Genomic DNA, 10,671 nt, shown 5'->3' with positions numbered 1-10,671 from the left:
ACAGAACCCTGCAAGGTCAAGGTCTATTGGGGTGCGAGTGAGATTTCTGTGGGTCCTCCCTCGCGCGCGGAGCTCACAGGAACCCACAGGAGTTACTTATGGATCTCCGGGTGATCGTGCCGTCCCCCTCCCTCGCCTCGACGTTCTCTTCCTCCCATTCATCAGATTCCACCTCACCTTTATCTTTATCTTTCCCCATTCTTACATTATCCTCATCTTTCTTCACTCCTACATTTATCTATTCTCCATTCCTACCTTTATTTTCATCTTTCTCCATTCCTACCTTTACGATTATCTTTCTTTATATCTACCTTCACTTTTATTTTTTTTTAATTCCTACCTTCATCTTATCTTTCACCATTCCGTCTTCTCTTTCTCCATCTTCTCTCTCTCCCTCCTTCATGTCCTCGCCTCCCCCTAGATCTTTCCTGTATTTTTCTCCCACCTCTCCACATTTCACCTCCATCCACTCTTTATCTGTGCTCACCCGTCATCAATATTCAGGTCCCGCGAGCGATAACCTTTAGGAAATCTTACACAAGCATATTTCATAACAACCTTTCTCCTTTGTCTTTAAGGCACAGAGCCAGCCTCGATGAATCACAGGTTGAATCTCATTAATGGAAAATGTGTTAGGCAGCTCATCTAAATCACGAATACCGACCACCGCAATAAACAGCTCTTGGCATAACCTTTGTACGACCACCGCCACATAAAACAGCATGCCATTTTTTCCAATAACCGAAAAATAACCACAATGCGCCTCTCAGGTAGTTTCGAGGTAGACAGACTGATGGAGAGGATGAGAGAAGAAAAATGATGAGAGAGAGAGAGAGAGAGAGAGAGAGAGAGAGGAGAGAGAGAGAGAGAGAGAGAGAGAGAGAGAGAGAGAGAAAAGAGAGAGAGAGAGAGAGAGAGAAGAGAGAGAGAGAGAGAGAGAGAGAGAGAGAGAGAGAGAGAGAGAGAGAGAGAGAGAGAGAGAGAGAGAGAGAGAGAGAGAGAGAGAGAGAGAGAGAGGAGAGAGGGGGGGGGGGGACGAAAAAATAAAAGACTCCGGAATCGTCCTCATCCTTTAACATCTTGCAAGCTCAGAGTTCTTGCAACAAGATTTGCATCTCTACGTGGCCGTCACGCCGACTACATCGCGGCGTCATTCCCGAGATCCACATTGCATGATAAAGAGCGCTATTCTATTATTCCATTGCAAAAGTTAAGCACCGAGCCTCGGCCTGCTTGCGTGAGAGGGCCGTGTCCCATATCCTTATGGCAATTCTCACTTCTTTGTCATCATCTCTTCTCCTCATTTCTGTCATGATCCCGCCCCGTCATTTCCCTCGGGAAAGTAAAAGAGGGGGGGAGGAAGGGGTGTAATAGCGGCGGCAACGAGAAGGATCCGCTGAAGGAGGCGACAGAGACCCCCTCCCCTCCCCTACCCCCTTCCTCTCCTCTCCTTTTCTCTCCTCTCAATAAAGCTTTTCATTTCCTATTAATTTTTTTCTTTTATTTCCCACTTTCAGACCCTATGGTTATGTTGGTGTACCAGAGCGCGGGGATAACATATGCTATTCCCTCAAATTCACAACAGGGAACCTCACAACAGTTCCATTTGTGAGTTTCGCTGTTATCCTAAAATCACCTGAGCTCGAGAAGGTTTTTTAAAGCAAGGAATGATGGTAGAGATTAAAGAACCATATATTTTTTTTTCTCGCTACATTAGGATCATTATGAACCAGACAAGACATCGCTTGACTTAATGAGGAAGGTGGGTAAGGTTAGTTAGTCTATCCACCATATAGACTTAAAAAAAGGTATCTCGACTTCATATCCTAATGGCATACAACTGCTTAATTCTACATTCAGGTAATACTACTATGGAAAAAAAATCATACTTCGAGTCTAATCGATACATTATAAGTTATAATGTAGACGTGAATATCAATTCTTTACCTACAGATTTAGACCTGTATGTGCGATCACAGTATGTAACAAAGTTGTCGTGAATGTAATTTGAAATTTTCTTGGTATTAATATTTATTTCTTCGCTGTAGGGTTTCCATGCATTATAATTACATAATTTCCAAAAAAAAAAAAACATACACTTTTCTGAGCGAGTTTATTTGATGATGTAGAAAAAGTTTGAATATCCGGCTAGTGATACCTGTCCTCTAAGCTCTCTTTTGGTCCACAGATTGTAAAAATCGCACCCGGACCCATGCAGGATTTGTGTGTGTGTGGTGGGGGGGGGGGGGGGATACGAATCCTCGTGGCATTCGTCCAGGGTTTTTATTTCAAACTAAGAATGGTTTAAAAATCCACCAAATTGGGGGGGAAAAGGAATGCCCATTTTCTATAAAGTGGCACCACCTCAGCTGCGTGTGCCAAGGTTTAGTTAGCGACGCCCTTGGGAAACGATCCTGACTGACACTTCCACGTCTCGTCCAATCAGAGAAACGCGATTTCGTGGGGTATGTCAAGAGTGCGGTAAAGAGGCTGTCACCCTCGATGATGACATTCCTGTGACACATGCATAGTCTCCGGGGTAGAAGCTGGGAGAAAGAAAGAGAAGAAAAAATAAAAGAGCATGAGAAAAAGAAAGAAGGTAAAATAGATAGAAGGAAACAAATATGAAATATATGTATACCCCCATATATGTATATATATAAACACACACACACACACACACACACACACACACACACACACACACACACACACACACACACACACACACACATATATATATATATATATATATATATATATATATATATATATATATATTATATATATATATATATACACACATACGTACACACACACACACATATTCATATACATATACATATACATATACATATACATACATACACACACACACACACACACACACACACACACACACACACACACACACACACACACACACACACATATATATATATATATATATATATATATATATATATATATATATATATATATATATATATAATATACACATCGCAAGACACCATTATGAAAGAGCGATAACCAGCTGGCGGTCGCGGAAGGTCAAGGATAAGGGAGAGGGAGAGGGAGGGTAACACGGGTCGATTCACGCGAATGCCCCACGTTGAGGGCTCGGGAAGGGGGGGGGGTCACTTCATACCTGGGTCACTGTGGCACTGCATGCTGCACCTGCATTATTCCAGCAGCTCACCCCCCTCTCTGAGCTAAATTCTAGTTTCCTTTTCAACAAACACTGTCGGTTACGTCTGACGATAACTTTTCATAAACAATAGGCCTATCTAAATAGAGAAAGCAAGGGAGAGGGAGGGAAAGAGAGAAACAGGATTAGAGAACGAAATAAAGAGATGAAGAAAAAGAAAGAGAAAGAGAAAGTGAGAGAGAATGGATGCCTCCCTCGTTCTAAATATATGTGATAGATGGGCGATCAAGAGTGTCTGCAGCGCAGGTGAGGGTCACGGCGATCACCTGGCGCCTCTCCAGGGTCCGAGTGTAGGTGCCGCCATGCACGCTGGGCCGCTCTCCTAAGTGAAGCTGGGATGCCATGCCGTAGAGTGATGGCGTCATGCGCTGTTCCGCCCTCTCCCCCATCCTCGCTCCCGCTGTCCCTCCCTCTCGCCCTCGCTTCCTCCGCCCCTCCCTCCCCCCCTCTCCTCCCTCTGTCCCTCTCCTCATGAATACACAGGGCAGCCGGCCAAAAACTTCCCTGGGCGAGGTATAACCACGGCGTACCTGACGTTTGCTTCGTTATTCATTCTTACTTTTTTTTAACATTCTTATCTTCTCTTCTTTCCCTTCTCTCTCTACCTCGAATAATTACTGACCCGCAGCTCTCTTCTGATGTTTCACCAAACCGAAGGCAAAGGGACTAAGCATCTAGCTACCTCGTTCGCTCAGTCGGCGGAACAGTCTGCGGGCGAACACCTGCACGCCCGCGCCCTCCAGGTGCCGCCCCCGAGGCCGCCTCCCGGGACGCGTCGCCCGCCATTAATATTCGCTCGGCGGCTGCATTCTCCAACTGGACGAACTGATACGACTCCACTTCTAGAATACGTAACTGAGGAATGAAGGAACTATTTCCTGGGGAGAAAAATCAAACATACGAATGCACATGTAGCCCATGTCATGAAGATAAGGTGGGAGGAAGGGAGCTAGAGAAATTTATTCGACTCAAACGCCAACGACTCCCCCCCGGAGAAGAGCGCCGTCACCCAGCAGACCGTCGTGACACCGGCGGAGGAGGGAGCAGAGGCGAGGTAAGTTACGTAAGGGAGCCCCATCAAGTATAATAACGCCAAGGTCTCCCGAGCTCCCTGCCAACAATTAGATGCGAGGTGCTGGCGGCGAAGCGATGGTGCATGACAAACACGGTTCATGACCTTGCGCACATGAGTCATGCAATGCCCTCAGGGAGCGCAACCCAACCGCCAAGCAGCGACCCCCCCTCCCCCTTCCCCTTTACTCCCCGCGAAGCAACCGAAATCACGGGGAGAAGCAGATTAAGAGTCATTCCTCCCTAATCTCCTATCTCATTCTCACCCTATTCTCGTCGAATTAGCCGAGATGCTGGATACAATGGGCACAAAATCCCCCACCCCCCACCCCACCCGTCTGAATTTAGGGCGCGGCGAGTCGTGTCTCGGCCGCACAGCCTCGACCAACAATCAAAACCTCAGCTCAATCAACAGCACTTTATCACCACGCTTGAATACGAGACAATAAAGCGGCGAATTAGGGCCCCATCGTGTCGCGCCGCCCGCCAATCTCCGCCGCATCTAGGGCGCCCGTAATAAAACGCCGCCCATTCACCTAAACGACAAATGCGAGATGTTCACAGGGCGCCGTGAATCGTCTGATCATGTCTGACCTTTCTCCTAATTGTCTAACGGCAAATTTATCTTCAGAACAGATAAAATAATACATTGAAAACAAAACCTCTGACCCGAGCCCCTTCCTGATAGACACGGAGAGAGAAGGAGTCTGGGTGTGTGAGAGCGTGAGTTCGGTTGTAAATGATAGAGCGCCCCTTCTACTGCCCCCCCCGCCGGACCAGAGCACCCGCCTCCAGAACCAAACTGGACCTCGAGGCTCCACTTCTGCCAGGTCACTGATGGACGTTGACCTCCCTCCCGGGCGATCGGATTTCGCCCGCCGCCGTCATCTGTCCGGCATCTGTCACGGCAGGACTCCTCAGGACTGCTCGCTCGCCCTGGCATCGCTCTTAGTCATGCCAGCCACGTCACGTCGTCATGCCAGCAGAGGCAATGGCGGCAAGGGAAGAGTTATCAAATGATGACGGTGCAGAGCAGAAAGGAAACATGGGCACTGTATGACGTCTTTTGGGCGTAAAAAAATCGTCACTTCTCAGAATCATTATCAACCTGGCTATATGATCCTAAGCAAAGATAGCCCACCATGGATATCAACTCCTAAACATTGTTAAAAATATGTGCAAGGAGCAATGAAGCATGACTATCATGTCTAGTAGCTTAGTGACTCGGGCTGATATCTGCAAGTGCCAGGCCAGCGGAAAATAGCAGCCGTTCACTCCCCCGCCCCTAGCCACAAGCAGGCGCGACCCGGGGTCACCGGCGGGTCAAGAAAACCCCGCGCGGCGCCAGATCAACTTTCTAGTCACGCTTGCCTGCCAGTCCCGCACCTGCCGCCTCCGCCCCTCCTGCATCTCCGACGCCGGCGCCGCTCACACCTCCGATCCCACGACAGCCCCGGGGCCTCGTAACCTTCGTCTTAGTCCGACACTGCTCCTCGACCAGGGAAGGACGGTGCCAAGGGAGGCCCTCCCTCCAGACGCAGGTGTCGGGCCCAGGAACGCACCTTCGCTCCCGCCACCCGCGGGGCTCTCACGGACCGGCATCCACAGACGACCACACGCAGCCACGCCCGCCCACAGCTCAAACATGCGGCATTCGGTTAAACAGTTTCACACATTGCATGCCAAACGCCTGAAAAATAGCTGTGAAGTGTTGCTTGCGACCTTTGCTACATGAAAAAAAAAACACCGATCAGACCCGAACGAGTTGAAGAAAAGCAAATGAAGCCTGTGCGTCTCTCGAGCGGCGCCGTGAAGCTGATAAGCCACACCGCCCTCCCCTCGGACTTGGTTGCACACACAACCGACAAAATAACCGCGAATGACGTCAAACACTTCGCCCCCTTCCCCTCTGCCCTGGACCCGCCCACCTTTCTTGTAATGACATCTTGCCCTTACTCGTCACGCAACCTCATTTTTCAAACCATGTCATCATTTCATTCCCGCAATAAAAGAGTAATTTTATATTACTCTTACACAATAACCCATCGCAAGAACCCGCGATTCTACCGCTGTCCGACCAGCTCCATGTACATAAGGATCATGTATCTCGACGACACGTGAAGCGCCCTGAAGCCCTCGTGAAAAGCATGTCATGTGGACACAACAAAAATGGTTAATCATCGGAGAATTCGCCCATAAAGAAAGAAAGAAAGAAAAAAAAAAGTGGTTAATGTGGACGGAGCGAGAGTTGAAATTTTCCACTATCAACCGAGCGTGAAAAGACGGTAGACGGTTCTGTAAACATTCGCTGTCACTCGAACTCTAATGTAAATCTCCGAATCACGTGGAAGAACAAATACATCTACCGCGGTCAATGCCGAGGTCACGGTAAAGCTAAATGGGAGAAAATCATCCTAAAATGGGACTTCAGTACGAAAGCAACATCTTTACAGCTGCAACAATTACGTTTAGATGTTTACTTACAATTTACGAACGACAGCTGACCAATGCGCTGACCAGGCCACGACCTTTGTCATAGGCCAATTGTTCTCCTTATTGACGTCGTCATTAGCCTCAATACTTTCAAAGGAAGGAAAGAAAGAGAAAGTAAGCGAACACGTGTTTTTGTATGCGCATGGAAGGGAGGGAGGGGGAGGGAGGAAGGGAGAGGGAGGGGAGGGGGAGAGAGAGGGAAAGGAAAAGGGGGAGGAAAGGAGGGAGAGAGGGAGGGAGAGGGGGAGGGAGAGGGGGAGGGAGGGAGGGGGAGAGAGAGAGTGAGTGTGTGTGTGTGTGTGTTGTGTGTGTGTGTGTGGTGTGTGTGTGTGTGTGTGTGTGTGTGTGTGTGCGTGTGTGTGTGCGTGTGCGTGTGCGTGTGCGTGCGTGTGTGTGCGTGTGCGTGCGTGTGTGTGTGTGTGTGCGTGTGTGTGCGTGTGTGTGCGCGCGCATTCTGTACATTCCACTCCTCCCTCCCCCGCTGGGATTCCGTAATGACCCGGACTCACCTGCGACCCGACGTAATCCGGCGCGACGGGCCTCCCAGGGACCTTCCCCCGCTCCCTCTCAGCCAGATTTCAACTGACACTTGGACGCCTCCAGGGACGCCTCTGTCGACGCCCCGGCTCCCTCCCGCCCGTGACCAATCCGGCGAGGATGCATGCCGGCCGGGGGGATGATAATTTCCCTCTCGCTCCGCGCGTCTTCAAGGAGAAGCGTCCCCCCGTCATTCGCAAAAAACAGCGAGATAAAATTGCGATAACACTCTCCGCATCATTTGTCAGGCGCACAAAAAATATTCCTATTCATCCCTTAACGATGGGCGACACCGCGTGTAATCCAGGCTGTGGCGGATCAGCGCCTTATCCCGGACGAGTCTCCCGAGTGAAGGATGGAGAGGAAACGAGATAAATCCGGGTGTCGCTCCTAGAATATTATTAAGATAACGGAACAAAAAGTCGCCGGTAATTAATCCTCTCTCCTGATTAGTTCTCTCAGTTCTCCGGAATCAACTTTTTTCGTCAATATGCCGGAAGCATGTCGGTTAAGCCAAGCACCCTAATTAAGTGTTCGATCTACTTTAACTACGATTCAAGCGAAAACGAGGATCATTGCAGCAGCATCTCCAAGCGACGCGCGGTGACAGCAAGCAAGACGTAGAAAGTGTAAGTGTTGTAAAGCCCAGGTAAGTGGGGGAGAAAGTATGAGATCGCGTGTGGAGGCAGGTGTTCCAGCGAAGGTGTCGACAGGTGTATCGCACACATGTCCCGCAGGGAGTCGCAGGTGTTCCCCAAGAAAGCGTAAGCAGGGGACGGGCATGGCGAGGCTGTGGTGAGGCAGACGGGCCCCGTAGGTGTGGTACGGCCATGCGCCGGGACACGTAGACAGCCGAGGCTCGGGAGTCGGCCGGCGGGCTGTCTGGCACGGGTCATCATGACACAACCAAGCCGGCGAGCATACATGCCTCGCCGCCCTTTGCAAGACACACTCGATATTTTGCAATCACTGCTAGGCTTCTGTCTGTGTCTGCTAAGAAATATGCTTTGCATTCTGTGATCACGTGTATCTCTCTCTCTCTCTCTCTCTCTCTCTCTCTCTCTCTCTCTCTCTCTCTCTCTCTCTCTCTCTCTCTCTCTCTCTCTCTCTCTCTCTCTCTCTGAGTGCGCGCGCGCGCGCGTGTGTGTGTATTCTCTCGTGTATGCGTAAATGCACTGTAAATGGTAAACTTCATATTAGTGACCTTATCTAAACACACCTTCCCGCGAAAAAACGAAAAATTCCCGCTGAGGCTCGAAACATAACAGCTTGTCCATTATATAACAACTCCCTCTTCCGCCGGAAACGCGACAATCGCGTCATTCACAGCCACAAATAAGTCGCATTCTCCAACGGGAATGGTTCAAAGGCCTCCAAAGGAAGTCTTTAAATCCCCCAGTTGTATAATAAACACGCTACACAATGATAGGCCTTTCCCAACGCTCGGGACACAATGGCTGAGCGATACATTACAACACGCGCGACCAACACATCACAATATTCCAAAAAGAAAATGGAGAGAAAGAGAAAAAACGAGAGAAATAAAAAAGAAATGACAAAACACGAAAGCAACGTCACCACCGTGGCCATCCCACGTGTGCCCGGCCTGCGTGGGACGGCCGCGATGCACATCCCAGACGCCGCCGCCACGTTCCAGCATGTAACAAGGGCCACGTGGATCAATACGTTAATTGCCAGTGACATGTTGACATCTCTTCCCCGCCCGGCTGAACAGTCTTAGATGGAGGCGAAGGGGAAGGAGGGGGAGAAGGGAGTGAAGGGGCGGGGTTGGAGGAGGATGGTGGAAAGGGTGGTCCAAGGTTCGCACGTCTAGAGGAGCAAACCGCACAACCGAGTTTTTCGCTCCGCACATAAAACACACGGGGCTGTCCTTCAACTCTGAGAGGCAGCGTCGCAAGAAAATAGGGTAGTTAACAAAATGGTTGGCAATGAAGGCCGAAGTAAAATGGACCAAGTCTCGAAACACAGCATCAGAGAAACGGCGCCCGACCTGGCTAGAGGGTGCAATTTCCGCCTCGCGTAATGGCTGCATATATGACTGGAAACAAGGTCGCCCGAAAAGAAGGAGGAGGAGGAGGAGGAGGAGGAGGAGGAGGAGGAGGAGGAGGGATAGGAGGAGGAGGAGGAGGAGGAGGGATAGGAGGAGGAGGAGGAGGAGGAGGAGGAGGAGGAGGAGGAGGAGGAGGAGAGGAGGAGGAGGAGGAGGAGGAGGAGGAGGAGGAGGAGGAGGAGGAGGAGGAGGAGGAGGGATAGGAGGCGCTGCTGCTATATTCCCCGCCATTCTCCGGCATCCACTCAGGCATGAACGCCCTCCTGTGTGCCGTTCCATCGCTTCCGTCCTTGCACTCCGCACGCGCCTGTCCACAGCGTCCATGCGCTCGTGCTTCCCGTTCATAAACAAGTCCTCAGGTCCAACTACCCAGCGCGATTACTCTCTTTAGGGAGTTAATTATTAGCTTTTACTCGCTGCTCTCGTTTCAGTCATATGGCTTTCATTTACTTCTCTCTCTCTCTCTCTCTCTCTCTCTCTCTCTCTCTCTCTCTCTCTCTCTCTCTCTCTCTCTCTCTCTCTCTCTCTCTCTCTCTCCCCTTTTCTTTAAAAAAAAAACAGTAGGGTAAATACGAATAATGACTAGAACTCTATTGCCATCGAATTTTAATGTATACTTCGCTTTATATAATGAAAGCGACCGACCGACCGACCGACCGACAGACAGACAGGCACATGCACGCACGTACACATACACACACAAACCGAACAATCACGCCTGCAAATACCAAAAATATGTAAATAATCCCCCCTCTCCCCCCTACCTGTAACTACCTCGGGTTTAAGGACGAAATAAAAGACGACTCGGGTCCCGATCAGCGTTAAGGGCTAAGAACGGGACGGTTCGCAGGTGAATTCCGCCGCAGGTGCGGGGCCCGTGTGATCCCCCGTCGTCAGCGGATTTCAGGGCGATTGTGTGCAGAGAAGTGGCCCTGGCGCCGCCCCCCCCCCCTGCCCCAGCCGGAGGAAGTGGAGATGTTGACGCACGATACAACAGCTAATGAAGGGAATTATCATGCGTGCATTAGGGAGCGGACAGCGCTAACGCCCCGCCGAGGTCAGGCCGTTTCGTAATCAGCCATTGTTGTCGGGCGCGGGGCTCTTTCTCGGGCCAAAGCGACGACGAGAACGACACTCGGCAATGCGCCGTTGCACACTCCGTTGCAAGAAAAAGCTCCTACCGACAGGCCCAAATCACGGGTCGTCTTGCATCCGGCCGCAGAGACGTTGCAACATTCCCCCATTAACATTCTATTGTGAGAAATGTCGTGTCCTTCCCCCGACAAACGAC

At 50.3% G+C, this 10,671-nt stretch overlaps 1 protein-coding gene across 14 annotated transcripts in view; it reads right to left on the bottom strand.

Moving 5' to 3' along the window:
- Positions 1-10,671, bottom strand: part of LOC119582818 (CLIP-associating protein 2-like) — a 128,870-nt gene that overhangs the window by 39,059 nt on the left and 79,140 nt on the right. The gene's annotated exons all lie outside the window — the stretch shown is intronic.

The sequence above is a fragment of the Penaeus monodon genome, chromosome 16, assembly GCF_015228065.2.
Source record: "Penaeus monodon isolate SGIC_2016 chromosome 16, NSTDA_Pmon_1, whole genome shotgun sequence".
Lineage (NCBI taxonomy): Eukaryota > Metazoa > Arthropoda > Malacostraca > Decapoda > Penaeidae > Penaeus > Penaeus monodon.
Note: the sequence above shows the minus strand (reverse complement) of the source record. Positions and strands in the feature narration are given on the sequence as shown.